This window comes from Carassius carassius, chromosome 18 (genome assembly GCF_963082965.1).
Source record: "Carassius carassius chromosome 18, fCarCar2.1, whole genome shotgun sequence".
Lineage (NCBI taxonomy): Eukaryota > Metazoa > Chordata > Actinopteri > Cypriniformes > Cyprinidae > Carassius > Carassius carassius.
Window position 1 is genome coordinate 9,681,024 of NC_081772.1, and position 22,328 is coordinate 9,703,351.

The 22,328-nt window shown below is 38.7% G+C and overlaps 1 pseudogene; it reads left to right on the plus strand.

Moving 5' to 3' along the window:
• Nucleotides 1-1,561: 1,561 nt before the first annotated feature.
• LOC132092319 (nucleoprotein TPR-like) lies at nt 1,562-22,303 on the plus strand (annotated as a pseudogene).
• The last annotated feature ends 25 nt before the right edge of the window (nt 22,304-22,328 follow it).

The following is a 22,328-nucleotide window of genomic DNA, read 5'->3' on the forward strand; positions in this document are numbered from 1 at the left end:
GAAGCTCAATAGCATTTGAGGAGTAAGACTTGCAGTCATAAAACAATTGTAATGTGTTCATTTAGGTGTCAGCTACAATCCACACCTTATACATTTTTTTATATATATTAAAATAAATTATAAATCATTTAAAAACAATGCAGGTTTATCACTTTCATGTATTTTTTTTTCAGGTTCCCTTACGAAAATTACCCATGGTTTTAACAATAACACCACAAATCATGTTCTTGTAGCCATGGTAACTGCAAATTAACTATGGTTATAATAATTTACAAAGAAGTATTAATATGTTGTAATTTTTGTTGTTGTTGTTGCTATAAAAACAGACCTAAAATGACTTGCATTATATAAAAAACAATGAGGCAATAATGATTGGTTAATAATAACACTGTTAAAATACATAATGTAGGCAAATACAAAATGATTTCTGAATGCTTGAGATTATAAAATAAATTAGAGTCATAATTATAGCCATAGGTAAATGTCGAGAGCTACAATTGTAATTTGTAAATAATACAATTTATTAATTTACTTTTTTATTTGATTAAAGTTCTACTTTCACCCCTATAGTAGGTGTTTTTTTCCCCATCATCATATTTGAGGAAGGGAGCACAACAATACAATCCTGCTTAGGGCACCCATTTGGCTAGCAGTGGCCCTGTTCCTTTCATCTTAAAACAATCCATAAATCAACAAGAAAAACGTTTTACTTTTATGTTTAAAGATATTTATTATCCAAATTTATGGACAGTGAGCAGATTATTAAGAATAAAAAAGATAATAAAAATGTAACTCAAACAGAGAAAGAATTGTAGCTACTAAAAGCACGTTTATGTAGATTTTACTGCATTACAGATATTTAGACTATTGTAACAAATCTGACAAACAAAAGTTAAACTAAGGTTGCACGTCAAACTTTATCACACCATCCATATCTCACTCTATTTCTCTGACTGACCTTGAATAGCTAGTCGACAGTGCATTTATGATACTACATCTCCCTCTTGTGTTCATGTATTTGTACGAACCGAGCTGCTGCTTGGTCAAACTTTACAGCTTTATTTTGTTTCCATGAATGTACATAATCCGGGGTTTGTCAGTAATCCAATGTAATCATCGCTGATCATTGGCCTCGCTATCGATTTTAGAATTGTTTTTTTTTTTTTTTTTTTTTACTAATACAGTGACTTTATGGGTGTCATTGTTTAAATTACCTCCCAGACAGACCAACTTCTATGACGTAGACGCGGATTTCACGTTATACGTTACCAATCACAGTCATTTGTTATTACTAGAAGGTGCGTTTTATTAAACATTTTATATAATCTACTTCTTGTCTTTGGAATCGGTAGACGTTTAAACGATTATAATGTTATAGCGTAGAGATAATATTATATATTTAGGGTTAATATTATATATTATATATTTCCAAAATGACTTACGGCGAATTGATTGGAATGAGCCGCTCAGCGTCACATGGCGGACGGGTGTTTCCTGTTAGGAAATTTTAATAAGCATGTTTACGTTTGACGCAAAGGGGGAAGAGTCACTGCTTTGAAAAAATGGCGGCTGCTATCTTGCAGCAAATATTGGAGCGGTCGGAGATATCAAAACTCCCCAAAACTGTATTGAGTAAGTTAGAGAAGTACATTTCTGAACAGCAATGTGAAGTTGACTGTTTGAAGGCACAACAGGAGCAATATCGCGTGGATAATGGTAAGGTTATGTTGTTTTAATAAATAAGCTGTAAACCATCAAACTTTCTAACGAGGCCTGGGTTTTTCAATATCGTCTTAAACATTATTCTTTCCATTGTACATATTGTTCTGCAAACTATTTAGTGAGCATAATGTTACAATTATTGAATATATTTTTGAAAGAAAATTATTTCTTTTTGCATGTATTACCATAGACTTTTTTGTATGGATGTTGATTTTGTTTTGGTTTTCCTTCTTTTTTCTCTCCTGTAGAACAACAGTATTTTGACATTGAGAAGACGTTTGTAGAGAGTCAGGCTCAGTTTGTGTCCCAGACTCAAGAGCATCAGATACTGAAAGAAGAGTGCTACAAACTGGGTAAGGAGGTGAGAGTCAAATCCCTCTTTTTTGATAAAAATAAATAAATAACAGGCTTGATGTTGTATTTGTACTCATCTTTGTTTACAGAGGATGAGCTGAAATGCTTACGAGAGAAAAATAAGGAGCAAGTGTCTTCATACACCAAACTAGAATCACAACAGGTAATGAGAGACCATATAGCTTCACACTTTGATAGAGTAGAACGTATGTGTCTTGTCTTGAATTTTGTGATTTTGAAGAGGTGAAATTGTGCCGCCTTTGTGCAGAATGAACTTTCAAAAGCCAAAGATGAGCTTGAGGCAGAAAAACGAGAACTTGTACGTACATTGGAAAGAAGGTCCCAGGAGATGGAACGACAAAGCGGTATTTAATATATTTAACATACTGGTAAAATGAATCTATAGCCTGAATGCACTGTAAGTTGCTTTGGATAAAAGCATCTGCTAAATGCATAGATGTAATAAGCAATCTTTAATGATCAATGAAAAACTTTTTTTTTCCCCAGTGTCACATGATCCTTTAGAAATCATTCTAATGTTCTGATTTGGTGCTAAGGAAACATTTTGCTGCTTAATATTTTCATAGAGTTTTTTAGGGTTTGCTGATGAAAATGAAGTTAAAACTTCTAATTATTGTAAATCATTTGTAATGTTGTATTTACTGTCACTTGTAATAATTTCAATGTATTTTACTGAATAGAAGCATATTTCTTTAAAAAGAAAAAAGTACTAAACCCGCAGTAGTGTGTAATATACTTATTTTCTTCCTTTTTCTTTTATTTATTTAATCTAGAGGACCTGAAGTGTCTTAATGATAGATTGGTGGAAGTCAATGCAGAGAAGATGCAGTTTCAGCTCAAGCTGGATGAGTCCGAAGCCACGGAGGTCTCGATCAAGGTAAAATTCAATTAAATCAATCAATGTATTTGTCATGTATAGTTTTTTTTGTTTATAACATACTGGCATTTTTATCCCAGGCCCCTAAAAAGTGATTTTTTGATATGCTGACACTGTTCATCTTCCAGTTTAAAGAGAAACGAATGGAGCAGGAGAAAGATCTACTCCAGGGGCAGGTGACCTGGCTAAATACTGAGTTTAAGGCCAAGAGTGAAGAGCTGCTGTCTCTTTCCCGGCAGAAAGGCAATGAGATCCTGGAGCTCCAATGCAACCTTAATAACAAGGAGGATGAAGTACTCCACAAACCTTTTCTATTTTATGTATTATTTGTATTTTAAGTTATGAATATTGTTCTGCTTTGAAATGTGGTATTTAAGATCTTAGTCCATGTGCTAATCTCTGCGTACCTGTGTAGATCGCCTGCCTCCAAGATCAGGTGACCAGCCTGAAGGCATCCAATGAGAACCTTCAGAGGCAAGCTGAGGATATGATCACCAAGATGAGAGAGGTCAGACAATGTCATTCATCGCTGAAGTTATCAGCTGAATGGTGTTCCAGAATTTTTCATAATCTATTAGACACAATTTAGGCAAAGGAACAGCAAGCCAATTTGGAGGAGAAGTTCAGGAATGAGCTCAATGCCAACATCAAACTCTCAAATTTGTATAAGGTAAGTTTAACCATATACTTCAAAGGAATTCATGAATCCATATTATAAAAATAAAGTAAACATTTTTTGTTATTTCTAAGAATTTCTGTTGATCCAATTTTGTTGATCCAAAGGGAGCTGCAGCTGATGCAGAGGCCAGGAGTGAGGAGCTCAGCAGAGCTGTTGATGAACTTCACAAGCTGCTTAAAGAGGCTGGAGAGGGTAAGCGACTTTACCGGTCAGACACATGTTGACAGCCATGAGGACGAAAACTGATGTTTGTGTGTATTTGCATGTCTGTGGCAATGTCTTGTCTACTCTGAATAGCACATAAATCTCTGGAAGTGAAGATGGCAGAGTTGGAGAGTTGTAAAGACAAAGAAATTGCTGAACTGAAAGAGAAAATAAGCAGCCAGGAGAAAGAGCTGGACAATGCAAATGAGCTGTTGTCTGACACCAAACACAGAGGTTCACATCACCACAGTATTTTCTTAGCTTTCTTAACTAGTAGTGTTTGTAAGTTGTTGTTGTTGTTTTTTTTTTTTGTCGCCATTCCATGAACTGCTTCAATTCTTACAGCAGAGCATGTGACCACAATGTCCTTCACAGCATCTGCAGTTGGCAAAATCATCAAACCAGGCATGAAACTTACAGAGGTACTCCCCTTGTTTGATTTGTGATGCAAGTGCACCGTTCATTTTCACAGAAGCCTTTTTCAGTTTTAATATACATTCTCCTATATTGTATAGATATATACAGCTTACACTGAGACTCAAGAACAACTACAACGGGAGAAACTAGAGAATAAACGACTACACAAGTACCTGGATGATATTGTGCAGGAGATGGAAGCAAAGGCACCCATCCTGAAGAGACAGCGAGAGGAGTATGAGCGCATGCAAAAGTCTGTTTGCAGTCTCTCTGCTAAACTTGAGCAAGCCGTGACGGTGAGAATGTAGAAATAAAGCTCTTGAATTTTACACTGCCAAATGCATTCTGCCTAATGACCGCTTATGAAACGAATAAAAAAAATATTCTTGGATCTTCCAGGAGATCCACCGCTTGCAGAAAGAAGCAGATGAAGGCAACAAACGTGCATCTGTGTTTGAGAGAGATAATCAGAGGTTTGAGGTGCAGCTAGCTGACATGGCTCAACAGGTGAGACCTGATGGAGCAGCTCAGGCATTAATCTCTTAAGGGGAAGAAAAAAAAATCTTGTTTTAACATGACTATATCAGGTGCGGGTCCTCCTCATTGAGCTGGAGGAAGCACGTGGTAACTATGTGATGCGTGAGGAGGATGAGGTGTGTTCAGCGGATGTGAGCAGCACTTCAGAGGTTATTTCTCAGCACCTGGTCACCTTCCGCAGCGTTGAAGAGCTGCAGCAGCAGAACCAGCGTCTCCTAGTGGCACTAAGAGACCTCAGTGAGGAAAAGGTTGAGTTGGAGGGAGACACCATGAAGTAAGTGTGTCTGTGTGTGAGATTTAAGTAGATCTATCGATCTGATATCAGATTAAGTATCGATTTAGAAAGCATAATGCTCATTGTGTGTTCAGACGCAGTGAGGTGGAGAAATATCTTGAGGAGCTCCAGCGTGAGTTGGAGCAGCTGAAGGAAAAGAGAACTCAGGATCTACAGAAGGTTGATGCTGTGGCACGGCAAAGGGATATGTTCCGCATGTTTCTGACCCAGGCAACTGGAGTCACCTTCTCACAGGGTAATTATTATTAGTCTGTTAGTCTAGTTTGTTTTGCCTGTGCAATTATTGTGACTATTCAAGACTGTATGAGATGGTAGAAGAGTTCGATGAAGAAGTTTTATACTTCATAACTTTTACTGTGACAGGTACTGGTAATGAGGAGCTTATGCTGAGCTCAACCCCCCGCTGTTCTCCAGCCATCACACCCACTGCAGGCACCCCTGCAGGACTGTTTGCCACGGCAATGGAGTCCACAGAGTCCATAGAGGCAAAGGTTGCTCTGAAGCAGGTAGGCTGGCTAGAGCAGGCTATCCACACATAGCATTTTTTCCCATCAATGATATTAGGACTATTAATAATAACATAACATTGAGCATAAACTATTATTCAAAAGTTTAGGATTGGTTAGAATTTTTCTTTTTTTTTTTTGTAAGTTTAAGAAATAAGTTTTATGTTTGCCAAGGCTGCATACATTTGCTTAATGCTGTAAAAACAGCAAGATTGTGAAACATTATTGCATTTTTTTTCTTTAATTACTGTTGCCTATATGAATGTATATTTTAAAATGGTAATTTTGTTACAGTATTTCTGTGTTTGATCAGCTTCAGGAAGTCTTTGTGGCCTATAAAAAGGAAAAAACGGAGTCTGAAAAAGTCTGGACTGAGCAAAGTGACAAACTGCAGGATCAAGTGACTGAACTGCGCTCTGAAAACACCAAGATCTCCACACAGCTGGAGTTCACCACTAAACGGTATCCACTCATACAGTTCTGTTGTTTCTCATGGTTTTTCTAAAATATAGAATCCATAATTTATTTCACATTGTGTACATGTCAGGTTTGAGATGCTCCAGGACAATGTGGAGGGATACCGCAAGGAGATTGCCTCTCTGAATGAGAAGACTCAGAAACAGGCTGCAGCAATCCAGCAGAGTGAACAGACCATACACCGCCTCAACCAGGACCTGCGAGCAGCAACTGAGAAACTCTCAATAGTTGAGGTGTCTTATTGGTTCATTCACACAAGTGCAGATGTCTCTCACCACTATTAGTTGAGTCTAAATTGAATGAATCATCTGCCTCTTTCAGTCTGAAGCAGAGAACCTACGTAAAGAGAGGGACATGTTGAAGATGGTGGAGATCAGACTGACACAAGAGAAAGAGTCCTTCCAGGCCCAACAGCTTGGCCAGCACGTGCTGCTGACCAATCTCAAGTCAATACAGGTAACAAGTGTTTTTACGAAATAAACAATCTAAACCTCACAAAGGATATTTTGAAAATGTAATGTTTCTGTAAATGAATTTTCCAGGCAACCCTGGAGCGCTCTGAGACTGATACCAAACGGCGGCTGACTTCTCAGATTGAGAAGCAGGAGCGAGAGATCACTCAGCTCCTGAAGAGACTTGAGAATGAGGTGGAACAGAAGCACCTGCTGGCACGCAATCAAAACGTAAGGGCCACATCTCTTTCGCTCTCACTCGCTATAATGTCCACCATTTGGAACTGTTGATCATTCGCTTCTCTTTGACGTTCCTTTGCAACATAGATGCAGCTGATGGATGTAAAGAAGAAGCTGGAAACACAGACTTCACAATACCACAGGACAAGAGAACGGCTTAGTGCTGCCCAAATCGAGCTTAACAACCTAAAGCTGCAGAGGAGTAGCAGGGAGAGCTGGCTGGTGTCCACTTCGGTACATACAGGTGAGAAGCTGTGCTCATGACTAAGCCCATATTGTAACGTTTTTATTTTTACTTAGTTTACCTAACATTCCTTAAGTTATTTGGTCTTTATAACGATAAATCAATTTGTGGATCAATTCTGCTGTTAAAAACAAAGCTCAGAATCGATTTCAGAGAGAATCCTGATGTTTTCAAAAAAATCGCAGAATGGGACCACGAATCAATTTATCATCGCACCCCTATTCTTTATAGCTAATGAGGTTGAACATCCAAACTAGAACAGAGCATTGTTGCTGTTTTTCCTCTCCAGGCCTGCAGAGCAGTGAAAGTGACATGGAAGCTCTGTGTGCCCAGCTGAGGCAGGCTGAGAGCAAGGGAGAAGAGCTGGCCGAACGATTGAAGATCACTACTGCCAGCATGGAACAGTACAAGGCCATGAGTCTTAACTTAGAGGAGTCCTTGAATAAAGAGAAACAGGTTGGTGTTATGAAAGATCATTATACTGTGTTCCACTCCAACACCCTTTACCTTGCATAAAAACCAAGACAACATGAACAATGGACATTTTTAATTAATGAGGTTCATTTTTATTTTGTAAAAAAACACAAAAAGTCCTGTCTCGTCCACTTTTAGGTAACTGAGCATGTGCGATCATCTGTGCAAACCCAAGTGGAGGCAGCTCAGGAACGGTATAAATATCTGGAGCAGAAACTTCTGGAAGTGAACAAGGAGAAGCAGAGCTTGCTGGAAGAGAAAAGCAGAGCCGTTGCTTCTGTGGAGCAAGAGGTATTTAATTCACACCTCTTCTCACTATCTTTATTTAATGGATTTTTGACTTTTCTGATTTAAAGAGCACATTCTACACTTTTTCCTTTTACTTTAGGAAAAAAGTCCACAAATGTTATTCAAGGTATCTTGCACTAAAACCGTTTGGGTTTTCAAACTGGGGTCTTGGGGGTGGCCACAAGGGAGTTTAGGGGGATCCATGGGAAAATGTTAAGCCACAAGGGAGTTTTAGGGGGTCCATGAAAAACTTAAGCCAAAAAGGATGTAATAAAAAAAAAATAACTACAAATAAGATTTGACTAAAATACGATTATCAAAATAAATAAATTTGATTTAAATAGAGAATGGTAAATGCATCAAATCGTTAAGTATTATAGTGAGTAGAAAAAAAAATATATACTTTCAGTTTTTCACAGTATAAATTGGTGTAAACCGAGTCCAGCCATCACAGTAGGTCACAGTGTTGTTTACCAGGTTGGGTATGGGTGTTTTTTATTGATTTATTGTTAATTTATACATTCTTAGAGATCAGCATTGATTTTAGAAGCAGAATTTGACTTATTTTTTGATCCTTTATCTCAGTTGAGCAAGCTGAGGACATCTCTAAGCAGCCTGCAGGCGGAACACAAGAATGCCCTGGAGAGAGCTTCTTTTGCTGCTGCACAAGAGCAGCGGTCCATCCTGGACAGTCAGGAGCAGGCTAAGATGGCAGCTGAGGCGCAGGATAAGTATGAGAGGGAGATATTGCTGCATGCGGCCGACGTGGAAGCACTGCAGGCTGCCAAAGCACAGGCTATGCAGGCAGATCATCTCAGACAGCAGCTGGAGGAGAAAGTTCAGAGCACCAGTGCACAGCTACTAGAGGCTCGTGTCTCTTGGGAGGAGCAAGAGAAGATAATCAAGGTAAAAAATTTGCCAAACAAATGACTGTTATGAAAGTAGTAATGGCATTTTCATAGTCATTTTGTTTCTCTCCACATCAGGAGGAGCAGTCTAAGTTAGAGTCTCGCTGTGAGGATCTGCAGAGGCAGAACAAACTCCTTCACGAGCAGATACAGATTCTGAGTGGACAAATGGCCAGTCAGCTGCAGCGAGCCACCAGTGAGAGTCCACTCAACATCTCTCTGACAGAGGAGGACAAGTCTCCGGAGCAGCTCATGGAGATCCTAAGGTCTTTTGTTTTCTCCCATATGTTATGAATTTCAGTGATTCAAATTTTTCAGAGGGAAAGTGATAAACCGAGAAAGGAGAAATTGCGAAAAGGAGAAATTAAGGAAAAACTAGAGAATTATCTACATTTCTTTTATTCACAGCAGTCTCTCATTCCTACGTGGTTTGCAGGTTTGTGCGACGGGAGAAGGAGATTGCAGAGTCTCGGTTGGAGGTGATCCGGAGTGAGAGTCTGAGGCACAGGCTAAGAGTGGAACATCTGGAGAGAGAGCTGAAGGATGTGCAAGAGAGTCTGAATGCGGAGCGAGAGAGGATGCAGGTTGATTTGGAGAAACCAGATACATACAGTTTGATTCCTGATCAACTGTAGTAGTTAACTGCCTTGGTTACCAGCCCTGTATTTTCCTTTTGCTTGTTTAACTATTGACTAAAGGTGACTGCAAAGACTCTGTCCCAGCATGATGAGCTGATGAAGAAGACCGAGACCATGAATGTGCTAATGGAGACCAATAAGATGCTGAGGGAGGAGAAAGAGAAACTGGAACAGGAGCTGCAGGATACTCAAGACAAGGCAAGCCATCCCTATTAAAAAATAGTCAACAATTTTATATGCTAGTTGAAATACTGCTTTACCTGATTTTGTATTAAGAGAGATTTTTATTAGTATAAAAACAATCTATTCATTTTTATTTTTTTTTTAAATGTACATTTTTTTTTTTTTTTATTTAATTGATCTTTAAGACTTTAAGTTTTTTATATATATGAAGAATTATGCATGTTTTGCATACTGTATGAAAAATGTATACTTTAAATTTAATAAAAAATCACATGTATTTGCTTAAACGGGATGATGATGATAATGTCAGAACTGTTTTGTTTCACAGGTGCATAAACTGGAGTTAAACATCTTGCCCATTCAGGAGTCCAATGCAGAGCTGAGTGAGAAGAGTTGTATGCTACAGGCAGAGAAAAAGCTTCTGGAAGAAGATATCAAACGCTGGAAAGCTCGCACTCAGGTAAGACTGTGTATTTTGAGATGTTACCTTCAAAAACTATTTGTCATTTGGTGAAAATGACTGGGTCCTCCTATTTTCTTGGGGTGTCCAGCACCTGGTGAACCAGCAGAAAGACACTGACCCTGAGGAGTACAAGCAGCTGCACTCTGAGAGGGAAGCGCACCTCAAACGCATCCAGCAGCTTGTCGAAGAGACTAATCGTCTCAAAGCTGATGCTGCCAGGTTAAAGAAGCTTTCTACTTTCATTGGATGCTTACGTTTCGCTGGCTAAAAAAGTATTTTTTTATCTTTTCTTGGCTAATTTATATATATATATATATATATATATATATATATATATATATATATATATATACACACACACACACAGTCAGGTCCATAAATATTGGGACATGGACACAATTCTAATCTTTTTGGCTCGATACACCACCACAATGGACTTGAAATGAAACGACCAAGATGTGCTTTAACTGCAGACTTCCAGCTTTAATTTGAGGGTATGTACATCCAAATCAGGTGAACCGTGTAGGAATTACAACAGTTTGTATATGTGCCTCCCACTTTTTAAGGGACCAAAAGTAATGGGACAATTGGCTGCTCAGCTGTTCCTTGGCCAGGTGTGTGTTATTCCCTTTTACCAGGAGCAGATTAAAGGTCCAAAGTTCATTTCAAATGTGATATTTGCATTTGGAATCTGTTGCTGTCAATTCTCAATATGAGATCCAAAGAGCTGTCACTATCAGTGAAGCAAGCCATCATTAGGCTGAAGAAACAAAACAAACCCATCAGAGAGATAGCAAAAACATTAGCTGTGGCCAAATCAACCGTTTGGAACATTCTTAAAAAGAAAGAACGCACCGGTGAGCTCAGCAACACCAAAAGACCCGGAAGACCACGGAAAACAACTGTGGTGGATGACCGAAGAATTATTTCCCTGGTGAAGAAAACCCCCTTCACAACAGTTGGCCAGATCAAGAACACTCTCCAGGAGGTACGTGTATGTGTGTCAGAGTCAACAATCAAGAGAAGACTTCACCAGAGTGAATACAGAGGGTTCACCACAAGATGTAAACCATTGGTGAGCCTCAAAAACAGGAAGGCCAGATTAGAGTTTGCCAAACAACATCTAAAAAAGCCTTCACAGTTCTGGAACAACATCCTATGGACAGATGAGACCAAGATCAACTTGTACCGGAGAGATGGGAAGAGAAGAGTGTGGAGAAGGAAAGGAACTGCTCATGATCCAAAGCATACCACCTCATCAGTGAAGCATGGTGGTTGTAGTGTCATGGCGTGGGCATGTATGGCTGCCAATGGAACTGGTTCTCTTGTATTTATTGATGATGTGTCTGCTGACAAAAGCAGCAGGATGAATTCTGAAGTGTTTCGGGCAATATTATCTGCTCCTATTCAGCCAAATGCTTCAGAACTCATTGGACGGCGCTTCACAGTGCAGATGGACAATGACCCGAAGCATACTGCGAAAGCAACCAAAGAGTTTTTTAAGGGAAAGAAGTGGAATGTTATGCAATGGCCAAGTCAATCACCTGACCTGAATCCGATTGAGCATGCATTTCACTTGCTGAAGACAAAACTGAAGGGAAACTGCCCCAAGAACAAGCAGGAACTGAAGACCGTTGCAGTAGAGGCCTAGCAGAGCATCACCAGGGATGAAACCCAGTGTCTGGTGATGTCCATGCGTTCCAGACTTCAGGCTGTAATTGACTGCAAAGGATCTGCAACCAAGTATTAAAAAGTGAAAGTTTGATTTATATTTGTTAATCTGTCCCATTACTTTTGGTCCCTTAAAAAGTGGGAGGCACATATACAAACTGTTGTAATTCCTACACCATTCACCTGATTTGGATGCACATACCCTCAAATTAAAGCTGGAAGTCTGCAGTTAAAGCACATCTTGTTCGTTTCATTTCAAGTCCATTGTGGTGGTGTATCGAGCCAAAAAGATTAGAATTGTGTCGATGTCCCAATATTTATGGACCTGACTGTGTGTATGTATGTGTGTGTGATATATATATATATATATATATATATATATATATATATATATATATATATATATATATATATATATATATATATATATATATATATATATATATATATATAAAATATATGCTTTTTCTCTACTCTTGCTTGCTCTCTACAGGAGTTGTGGCTGTTTGACTATGCTGCAATCCCAGTTGCAGAAACTAAGGGAGAACTTGGGGAAGGTGATGGTGGAGAGGGATAGCCTGAAGAAAGACCAGGAGGCCAAAAATCTGGACATCCAAGAGAAACTGAAAACCATCGCACAAGTTAAAAAGATTGGTCGACATTACAAATCCCAGTACGAGGAACTCCGGATTGAATATGACAAGGTGCATCAGGGCTTATGATTGAGAAAGTGGTTTAAAATTGCAAATGTGTGTTTGGGGTGGAGGTATGATTTAATTGGGTTATTGTGCAGTTGGTAGCTGCAGCGGCATCTGCACCAGTCCAGGATCAAGAGTCCCAACAGGCATCAGCTCAAGAACTTCAGACCCTCAAGGAGTCCCTCAACCAATCAGAGAACAGGACAAGAGAACTGGAAGGCCATCTGGAGAATCTCAATAGAGTAAGTACACTGATTTAAAGGTTTGCCATTAACATTTTTCATCTTACAGTTGTTTATTGATTTAAAACATTTAATATTAATTTAAACCTGTATGAATTGATTTAGTTCATTTTATTTACTTGGAATTTATGATTTTCCATCTTTTCTCTGTGGCTCTCCTGTCTAAAAACAGGCTCTTTGCAGATTCAGCCTTACATAGTGGCTTACACTGTCACAAAACAGTGTGCACTGAAATGTGCTGCACAACCTTTTAAGATCAAACTGAAATGATTGGGTACCTTTTTGAAACTCATGGTGTGAGATTCCTTTTGTCATTTGCAGACTGTAGGTGAGCGGGAAGCAGAGGCATGCAGTGCACAGGAACAGGCCTCTCAACTACAGGCAGAGCTAACACGACTCAGGCAAGAGCTTCAAGAGAAATCCTCTCAGGAGGAGCGACTCAAACAGCAGCTGACTGAAAAGGAGGGAAGGACCAAGAAGGCTATAGTAATGGCCAAGCAGAAGATCAGCCAGCTTACTGGTAAGAATAGACCCTGTTTTCTAAATTAATAGTCTTTCTCTTCTAGTTAGTTGGACCTTGAGATTTGGTCCATGTCAGATCTTTCCTTTTGATGTTTGACACTTTCATCTCTAGGTGTAAAAGGTCAGCTCCAGAAAGAAAATGAGGAGCTGAAGCAACAACAAGAGGAAATGGAAGTGCGATTGAGTGCACTAAAGTCACAGTATGAGGGGCGTCTGAGCAGACAGGAAAGGGAGCTGCGAGACCTCCGCGAGCAGCAAGAGAGACCTGGAGAACAGAGAGATGAACCTCCAGAACAGGGCTCCAGCAAGGTAACACCACCGTAGCTGTGCAATTGCAAACCTGTAACTGTACAAGTTTAAATGTTTAAGGTTCTATCTCCTTATTTTTTTTTTTTTTTTTTAATCTCTTTTGTTTTGTCTTCAGACCCAGGAACCGCAAAGGACAATAGAACAGCAACAGATCTCTCTGAAGTCCACACCAGTGGCAGAAAGAGGAAGGTACAGTAAATTTTTAAGGGGGTGGTACACATTAATCATCAAAAAAAAAAAAAATGGCTACCATCTCTAGAAGTCAAGCCTTTCTACATTGTTGCTTTTTATAGTGCAAGCACTTCAGAGCCTCCAACTGCTAACATAAAGCCCACACCAATGGCAGCAACCTCCAGCAAGCCTCCAGCCATTCCAGGAAACAAATCCACCCCAAGGGCCAGCATCAAACCCATGATCACTCCTGCCCCAGTGCCCACCCCTACACCCACTGCAACAGTCATGCCCACCACGCAGGTGGAGAGCCAAGAGTGTAAGTGTTGGACTATGTTTTTGGTCAGGGTTATTATCAATAACTAATACTGAAACCATAAACCTTTTTAAATGAAATAAACTGAAAGAAAATATTTTGGAAAATGTAACTTAACTACAATATCAACATGATTCTAAAATTAAAAAAATGCTAAAATATATATGCTAAATAGTATCTATCAACTCTTACCTTGCCAGTGTGTGTGTGTTTTTTTTTTTTTTAAGTTGCCAGCCTCTGCCAGCATTTTTAATCGTTAGCACAAAAGTTTAATGGCACACAGAATATTTTTTGTATGAATATCCGAGCATGCAAAGTGTCAAAACAAAGAACAAAGCCTCTGCTTTTAAACAAAAGAAACCCATTTTAGTCTGACTTGATGCAGTCTTGTTTTTTTTTTTTTTTTTTTTTTAAATCATCACTTGAATGTGGGTAAGATCACTTCCATCAACACATCCAAAGCTTGTATGGTCCTATACCATTTCCAGGATCATTTCTGCTTCTTTGTCATGTTTTGATTCAGATGGTCAATACTCTTTCAGAAGATGATTAATAGCACCTACTATACACCAGTGAAAACGTGGAAAGCTGGATAATTCTGTCAATAGCGAGGAAAGAGTTAATATAATTTTTTTTTTTTTTTTTTTTTTTTTATGTGCTTGTCATCTTTATCAGTTCTTGTTTTTTAAACATTTAATGTTTGATTGTTTAGCTTTTATTTTTATTATAGTTTTAGTTTAGAAATGTTTTCTTGGTAATTAACAGAAAATGTTAAGTTACTAAAAGTGAAACTGTTTTTCACTTAATGTTTATTTTGTTTTGGCTTTATTTTATTCAACCGAAGACATTTAATTGTTTTACTTAACAATAACACTGTGCAAACCAATGAATTTTCTTTCCCCCTTGACCTTGCAGCCATTCAGTCGTCCGAGGGCCCGCTTGAACATGTGACAGTGTATGGCAGTGCCAGCGGTTCAGTTCGGTCCACCAGCCCTAATGTTCAGACTACCCTTGCTCAACCTCTGATGAATGTTCAACAGCAGAGCCAGGCCACTGCGTTCATACAGCCCACCCAGCAACAAACCCAACCCCCTGCAGAACCATCCAACCAGGAACCTCCCGCTGCTGTAATGCTCCCAAACCCACAGTTAGACAGGCCTCTTTCTACATCTACAGGGATGTGGAGTGCCACTGCTAGCACAAGCAGTGTCAGTGCAGGTAAAGTCAATTGTAAACTCTACTAGATTAGCTGAACAGGTTTGTTACAGCATCTCACTCTCCACATGAGCTTTTTTGTGTCCTCCTGTAGTGTCCGTGTCTCCTAGTAGTGCCTTGAGCAAACGCCCCCATGAAGCGGAACAAGAGAGCATGTCTGCTGACACACAGTCCCAGGATGAGCCCAATGACACCCCCGTTTGCAAGAGGGTTCGCATTCATGGAGCAGGTCTGGAGGTAAGGTTCAAAACTGAAGCATATTATAAGTCGAGGTGACATCATTTTATTTTCTTGCTTTAAATGAATAATTAAATCTGTGTGCAACAATACAACAAAATTACACATTGCAGGAAGAGATGTTGGCTGAAGACAGCACTGAGGCTGAGAGTGTTGTACCGGGTGATAGTCAGGAGGCTGCTGATGCTCGACAGGTAATGCTAATGGCAAGAGGATGTGTGTAGAAACATCCTGTTTGTATTCAGACAGAAGTGTGAAAAGTATAGAAAGGTTTTATATCCATGCCTTTGTGAAGGCGTTTGAGAGCTACTCTACTTTGTAGGAGATGGATGAGGAACCAGGACCGTATCAGTCTGTCCCTGGAGATCAACTTCTTCCCCAGGCTTCGATGGGTCTCAGAGGAATGGGGGAGACTGATCATCATGTCATAGTCATTGTTAGTGACACCGATAGTGAGGGAGGCCACGAAGAGGAATCTGAGGAGGAAGAAGAGCAGGTATGTAATCACACCGCAGCTGACATTCAGGGATGTTTAATTCGATTATATTCACTTTTTTTAACCACTTTAGGATTATGGGGAAGAGGAGGAGGAAGACGAAGATGATGATAATGAGGAGGAGGATGGTGGTATTGGGGAAGAAGGAGAAGAGAGCAATGAAGTGAGCAGCAGCAGAGATGGCAATAAGGCCTACGAGGGAGACGACACAGAGGTACACACCAGAGATGAGCACCAATCAGAATACAGTTGAGAATGTCAATTCCTGAATTTAAATTGAGTAGTGCATGTTCAGTTTTATCTACTGCTCATGTGCGAAGAGCACAGTTAATGGGTTTTTGTGGGTTTTCTGAGTTTTTTTTTTTTGTCCTATGTAAACTGAGCTGGTGTGCTTGAATGTGATGGAGCAGTAAAGAGTGTTAATTCTAAGAACAGTTGTGGTTATTGCATCAACATTGGTAGCAGTGGATGGCTGCTGCTGGTAATTACAAAAATCCCCCACCTGAGGTTACCTTGTCACTAACAGGCAGAGCAAGGGACAGTGCACTGGAAATTTCCGCTGAGGAATTGAATGCTGTCGCTGGAATTGCAAACACTTTTATAGCAAAATTGGACTGTTTTTAAAATAAGAAAAAGATGGACAGTATGAGGCGTACACGGAGTTAATGACCCAATCATTAAAGAAAGCGGTGTTTCTACAGTGGAATACATAGAGTTTGAATGTCGATTATAACAGGCTACGTAAAAGTTCAAAGTGGAGCTCCCAGATGCCATACTAGCCTTCAGTTTACTCTATACTGCCGGCCTTATTGTTAAAGATAAACAGTTAGCGCTTGCACCCTTTGAGTGTGTGTCATGAAAAATAAACCTTGTGTTACAGAACTACTAAAATGTATTTATCATCATCATCATGGTAAAATTGGTTCCTGCAGTTTTACTACAAATACTGTGGTAAACTGGTTACTGTAATAAAACCATGGTTAATTTTTGTAAAAGGCTGCCAGGCTGTAGTACCCCTAAAGGTGAAACTTTGGCATATTTTTTTTTTATGACAGATTTATTAACCACAATTACAGAAAATAACAAAATCCGTTTGAACATTTTAACAACCATTTTAAATGTACTTGCACAAACTAGCCGATTTAAAATAAATATTACATGTACACGTTAACCAAGGCTGGATTTATTTGAAAAATACAAAATTGGGTCAATATTGTGAAAAATAACAATTAAAAATAACTTTTCTATTTAATATTTTAAAATGTAACTTTAAAATGTGTGATTTAAAGCTGAATTTTCAGCATCAATACTCAAGTCCTCAGAAATCCTTCAGAAATAATTCCAGTATCATTTGCTGTTCAAGAAACATTTTTATTATTATTGCTGCTTCATATTTGTGTGGAAACAGTGTTACTATATATAAAATTCTGAAAAATGCATCAATGTTATGTAGGCTAATGTAGTAATGTGGCAATGGTTTCTTAAGATCTATTATACTTCTGAAGCTTTTGGGAAATGCAGCCCTATTTGAACAGGCACTGTGAGCCATGTGTCAGCAGCGAATGCTGTCTGTGATTGATTGGTTCTCTCTTTCAGCATTTGCGTATGTTCCGATGAGCAGGAGAAATGGTTCTATCCAACACAATTATTCGGTTGTCTTTTTCCACTTAAAAGCGTATTTTATGCACCAGATTTCTTGATAAGTAATTTAAAACGAATGGTTATATGCACTTTAGAATAAATATTTTTATGTGAGGATACTTAAGGATCAATCCACCCATCCCTAGAAATGAGTCAAACACCACACAACAACCCATAAAAAAAACACCTTGGCTCTAGGCACAAACCCCCTTGATAAATATGGGTAAAGAACGAAATGTGCAATTTGCGAAAGGACTGTCCAAACAAAAAGGAACATGTAAGACTGACAAAACATGAAGGACTAAAAGATGACGTTGAAGAATGTAACATCACTTTGTTTTCAAATGAATCTCTGTGTAACACAGAAATCTTCATGGTGTAGGCTTTAGGATCTGCTGTGATTGACACTGTCTGTACAAGAATGTGTGTGGAGAAAAATTCACACGCTTCAGTGAAGGGTGTTTTGTCAAGTTTCAAACTGAATTTATTTCTAATGCACATTCAAATGCAACGGTAGTTGACCAAAGTACTGTACATATGGGTCATAAAACAATAATAATAAGGTACTGTACATAGTATATATCAGAAAAGTAAAGTGAAACGGCAAAGACTAGAAGGGAAAAAAACAGCTCTTAAAATTAATATAATTCCAAAGAATAGAAATGTGTTAAAAGCAGACAATGTTGGGGCCATCTTCACAGACAATGGTAATAAATTCTAGAGTTTAGGGGCAGCTATGGCAAAAGCACAATCTCCCCTGTGCTTCAGTCCTACTCTGGGGATGGCCAGCAACACAAGGACCTGGATGGGAACGTGCAGTTGTATGAGATCAGAAAGGTAGGTTGGGGACTAGGCCATTTAAGGATTTATGAGTAAGCACTAGAACCTTAAGGTCAAGTCTAAAATGGCCCAGAAGCCAATGTAGGGAAGCCAGGATAGGGGAAATATGTTCCCGTTTACACGTTCAAGTTAAAAGTTGAGCTGCAGCATTCTGCACTAACTGCAACCGTGAGAGAGAGGCCTGGTTGAGACCAACACAGAGGGCATTACAAAGTCTAAATGAGATTTAAATAAAACATACAAGCCTTTCAAAATCATTAAAATACAAAGTCTCAACTTTAGATACAACCTTCACTGATAAAAAATTGTACTACATTGTTTATCTTTTTGTCAAGTTTAAAATCCATATCAATTATTGCACCCAAACTTTGAACAGTGGATTTAACTTGGGGAAGTTAGAGGCAACCCATGTTCAAAGCCCAGATCAATGTTAGAGGCTTTATTAGCACAGTTTGGACCAAATATCAGAATTTCAGTTTTGGTCTCATTAAAATGTAAAAAAAAAATAGGGCCATCCAATCTTTAATGTCTCTGAGGCAGTCAAATGAGTTTTCGAGGACTGGCATGTTTCAATAGCAGATACATTTGTGTGTCATCTGCATAACTGCATAAATGTTATTTCCTGTGAATGGACCCTAATGGGAGCATATACAGGGAAAACAGCATTGGGCCAGCCTTCCAAATGAAAGGGGTGCTGAGGAAGAAACGAAGTCAGCAAGGCAGATAGAAAAAGTCCTGTTTGGACCTAAACCACTCCAGAGCTGTGCCCTTAATACAAGACAACATGTTTAAACCAGGAAAGTAGGATATTATGATCAAATGCAAAAGTCAGATCTAAAAGCTTAAGAATGACTGAATCTCCTGAGTCAATGACCAATAAAATGTAATTAAAAACCTATAAGAGTGGCGTTTCTGTGCTATGAAAAGCTTTAAAACCCAACTGATATACTTCTAAAACTCTGTGCATGTCTAAGAAAGACAGCAACTGTACACAGACAACTTTCTTTCACTAATATTTTAGAAAGAAAGGGGAGTTTAGAGATTGGTCTATAATTAGAGAGAACCATAGTGTCCAGCTTAGGGTTTTTTTTGTTGTTGTTGTTTTTTAAGAGATTGAACCACAGCATGTTTAAAATCTAAAGGAACAACACCCAAGTTCAAACTGCTATTAATAATTTCTTGAACTACAAGAAATTCTCCTGCACTCACGTCTGACACCACGAGTGATATTCATTCAACCAGGGCTCTGGTTTTAGCTTAGGATGCATAATTTTAAAAGGTCCAAGTTGCAACAATATCCAAAGCACTTTGACAGGAGGATTTAAATGGTGAGGGTAGCCCAGTATTAAAATACAAGGGAGATGTAAAATAAGTTTCAGAAAATTTTTGAAAAGCAGCAGAGAAGTGAGCAGCAGTGGACGAGTTCAATATGTGACATCGCTGAGCTGACCATGCTCATGTGTTGAACCTAACACATCTAAAAAGTCTTTAACCAGTGCCTTCGTAGGGAAGCAGATCTGAAGATTAAAATCCAGGCATTTATACATTTATACCATGGTATTGAGGTGCTCTATGTGTGGTTTTAACTTTGGTTTACATGATCTAAATGTTGGTCTATGGTACTATGGAAGATCAATAGTCAAAAAAACTCAGAATAATTACTTTTAACATGACACCATATAAAAATGAGGTTGCTACAGTTTTTAAAGATGTTACTGTTTTTGATAATGAATATACATTTATATCTGCATTATGACTCAAGGTATTGGGCTACTCTCAACTCAAGCTACTGTCAAATGTGCATTTATAAAACACACACATATATATATATATATTTAATATTAATATTATTGCAGCCTGCACTGCAAACTTTGCTGACAATACACCTCACCAATGTCAAGCAACACAAACCTGTTTCATGATTTGAAACAACATCACCCATTAGAACTTGCAGAAAACTTAGAAATACATTTTTCTATTAAGATATTTCTTTTAAACTTGGAGTTTTTGTCATGTTCTGACTATAAAGATTAGTTTAAAACTACAATTAATGGTCTCATTTCTACAACTTTCACTACTAAAATTTGCCTTTAAACTTTAAATAAAGGTTTGAAATTCATAGTGATAATTATCAATTTCGACTAGGGGTGTAACAGTACACGTATTCATATCGAAAATCTTCAGTACGGGTCTTTCGGTTTGGTACGCATGTGTACTGAATAAATACAGAGTTGTTTTAACCACTGCAGGAGATGGGAATATTGTGAGATATTACGACTTAAAATGTTTTAAATTTTAATATATGTAACTTATTTCTGTGATGCCAAAGTTGTGGTTACTCCAAATTTTTTGCAGTGGTTACTCCAGTCTCCAGTGTTACATGATTCTTCAGAAATCATTCTTATATGCTGATTTGGCACTCAAACATTTCTTATCAATTGGATTTTTGTGGAAATTATCATTCTTTGAATAAAAAGTTGAAAGAACAGAAAAATTTTGTAACATAAATCTCTTCTGTCCCTTTGATCAAGAATTTAATAAAAGTACTATTTCTTTAAATACTTTTTAAGTGTTCTTTTGTAGTGTTCTGCCTCTAATTATAATGATACTTCCTTCATGTGAATGGATATCTATGAAGTGATGTTCAGTAAATTTCCTTTCCCATCATTCCAATGAAACATTCTTTGGGATGCGGTTGTTGAATTGAAAGTGAGTTAGTTCTTCAGTTCAGTTTGCCCAACCCTAGTGTAAACAAGTGGTTTTAGTGTAGAACAAACACCTACATTTGGACTGAACAGCAGGGATGTTTATTTAAGAATAAGTTTCCGATGTGAGCTGTTTCATGCCATTTTAATGATCCAACCGCTGCTTGCCATTTTGCAATATATTTATGAATATCTCACGCAACAGGCTCAGTTTTGTCTATGCACCCTTTACACATCTTTAATGATAAAGTCATCAAAAACCCATTCTGCTCCAAAGAGCTCAGGACAAAGTTCTCAGTGTATGTAAAAATCAAAAAGTAATACCCAGGAAATTAACTAGAAATGTTCTTTCCACTAATTCTTGCTCACCCCCCCCCACCCCCCCGCTCTACCTCTCTCACACCATCCTTTCCAAGGGCCCTGATCCCACAGATCCAGACATTGAGACAGAAGAAAGTCTTGGAGCTACAGACTCCACCCAATGCATGGCAGATTCTCAGTGCTGTAAGTCAGCCTGACCTGTCTGAAAAGACATGGTAGCATCCATCATGTCGATCTTTCCATGTATTTACAATGAATAGGGTTAAGTCTTTCAAGCTTCGTGAAGTTGGTGTTGGTTGGTGTTTTAAACCACCTTCTCTTTTCCTTTCATCTGTATGTGGTGGCATAGTTGAAACTAGCACATTGTATGCTTTTGAAGCACCTGTCACCAGCTCTGCCCCTCAACCTCACCCCCCAATCACCCAGGAGACCTCAGCATCCTCTTTCACCTCATCTAAACATCTTTGCCCTACCTGCTCAAGAGTTGGGACCCCTTCCAAGTCCAGGTGTTTGCAAATGTCTCAGTGTACTGTGTGGCATAGCTTGAGGAGCTTTTTCTTAGTTTCCTGTTGATGGTGTTGCTTAGAATTTGCATTTCAAAAAATATCTTGCCTGTGTCTGCAGAGGCTCCCAGTTCGATGGCCGTCAATGGGACGAGGCCTCCAGCTTACTTCTGGAATAGCCAGTAGTGCAGTGAGTTGCTCCTTGGTTTGGTTGTGTGGTGTGTTTGCATCTGAGCTTGAATGTTTGTCAGTCATTTATCTTTTTTCTTGATTTTCCAACAGCAGCATTTCTATGAGGATGATGACAGGATGGTTCCTAATATCCCTACACTTCTTCCTCCTCGCTCAGTTGGATTTGCTGAAGCAATCGAGTATGCATTTTTGCCTTTTGCGGATTTTTTTATTTAGCCACATGACTGATTTCTTCTGTTGTATGAAGTTCTCCACAGGTCACAGGTGTAC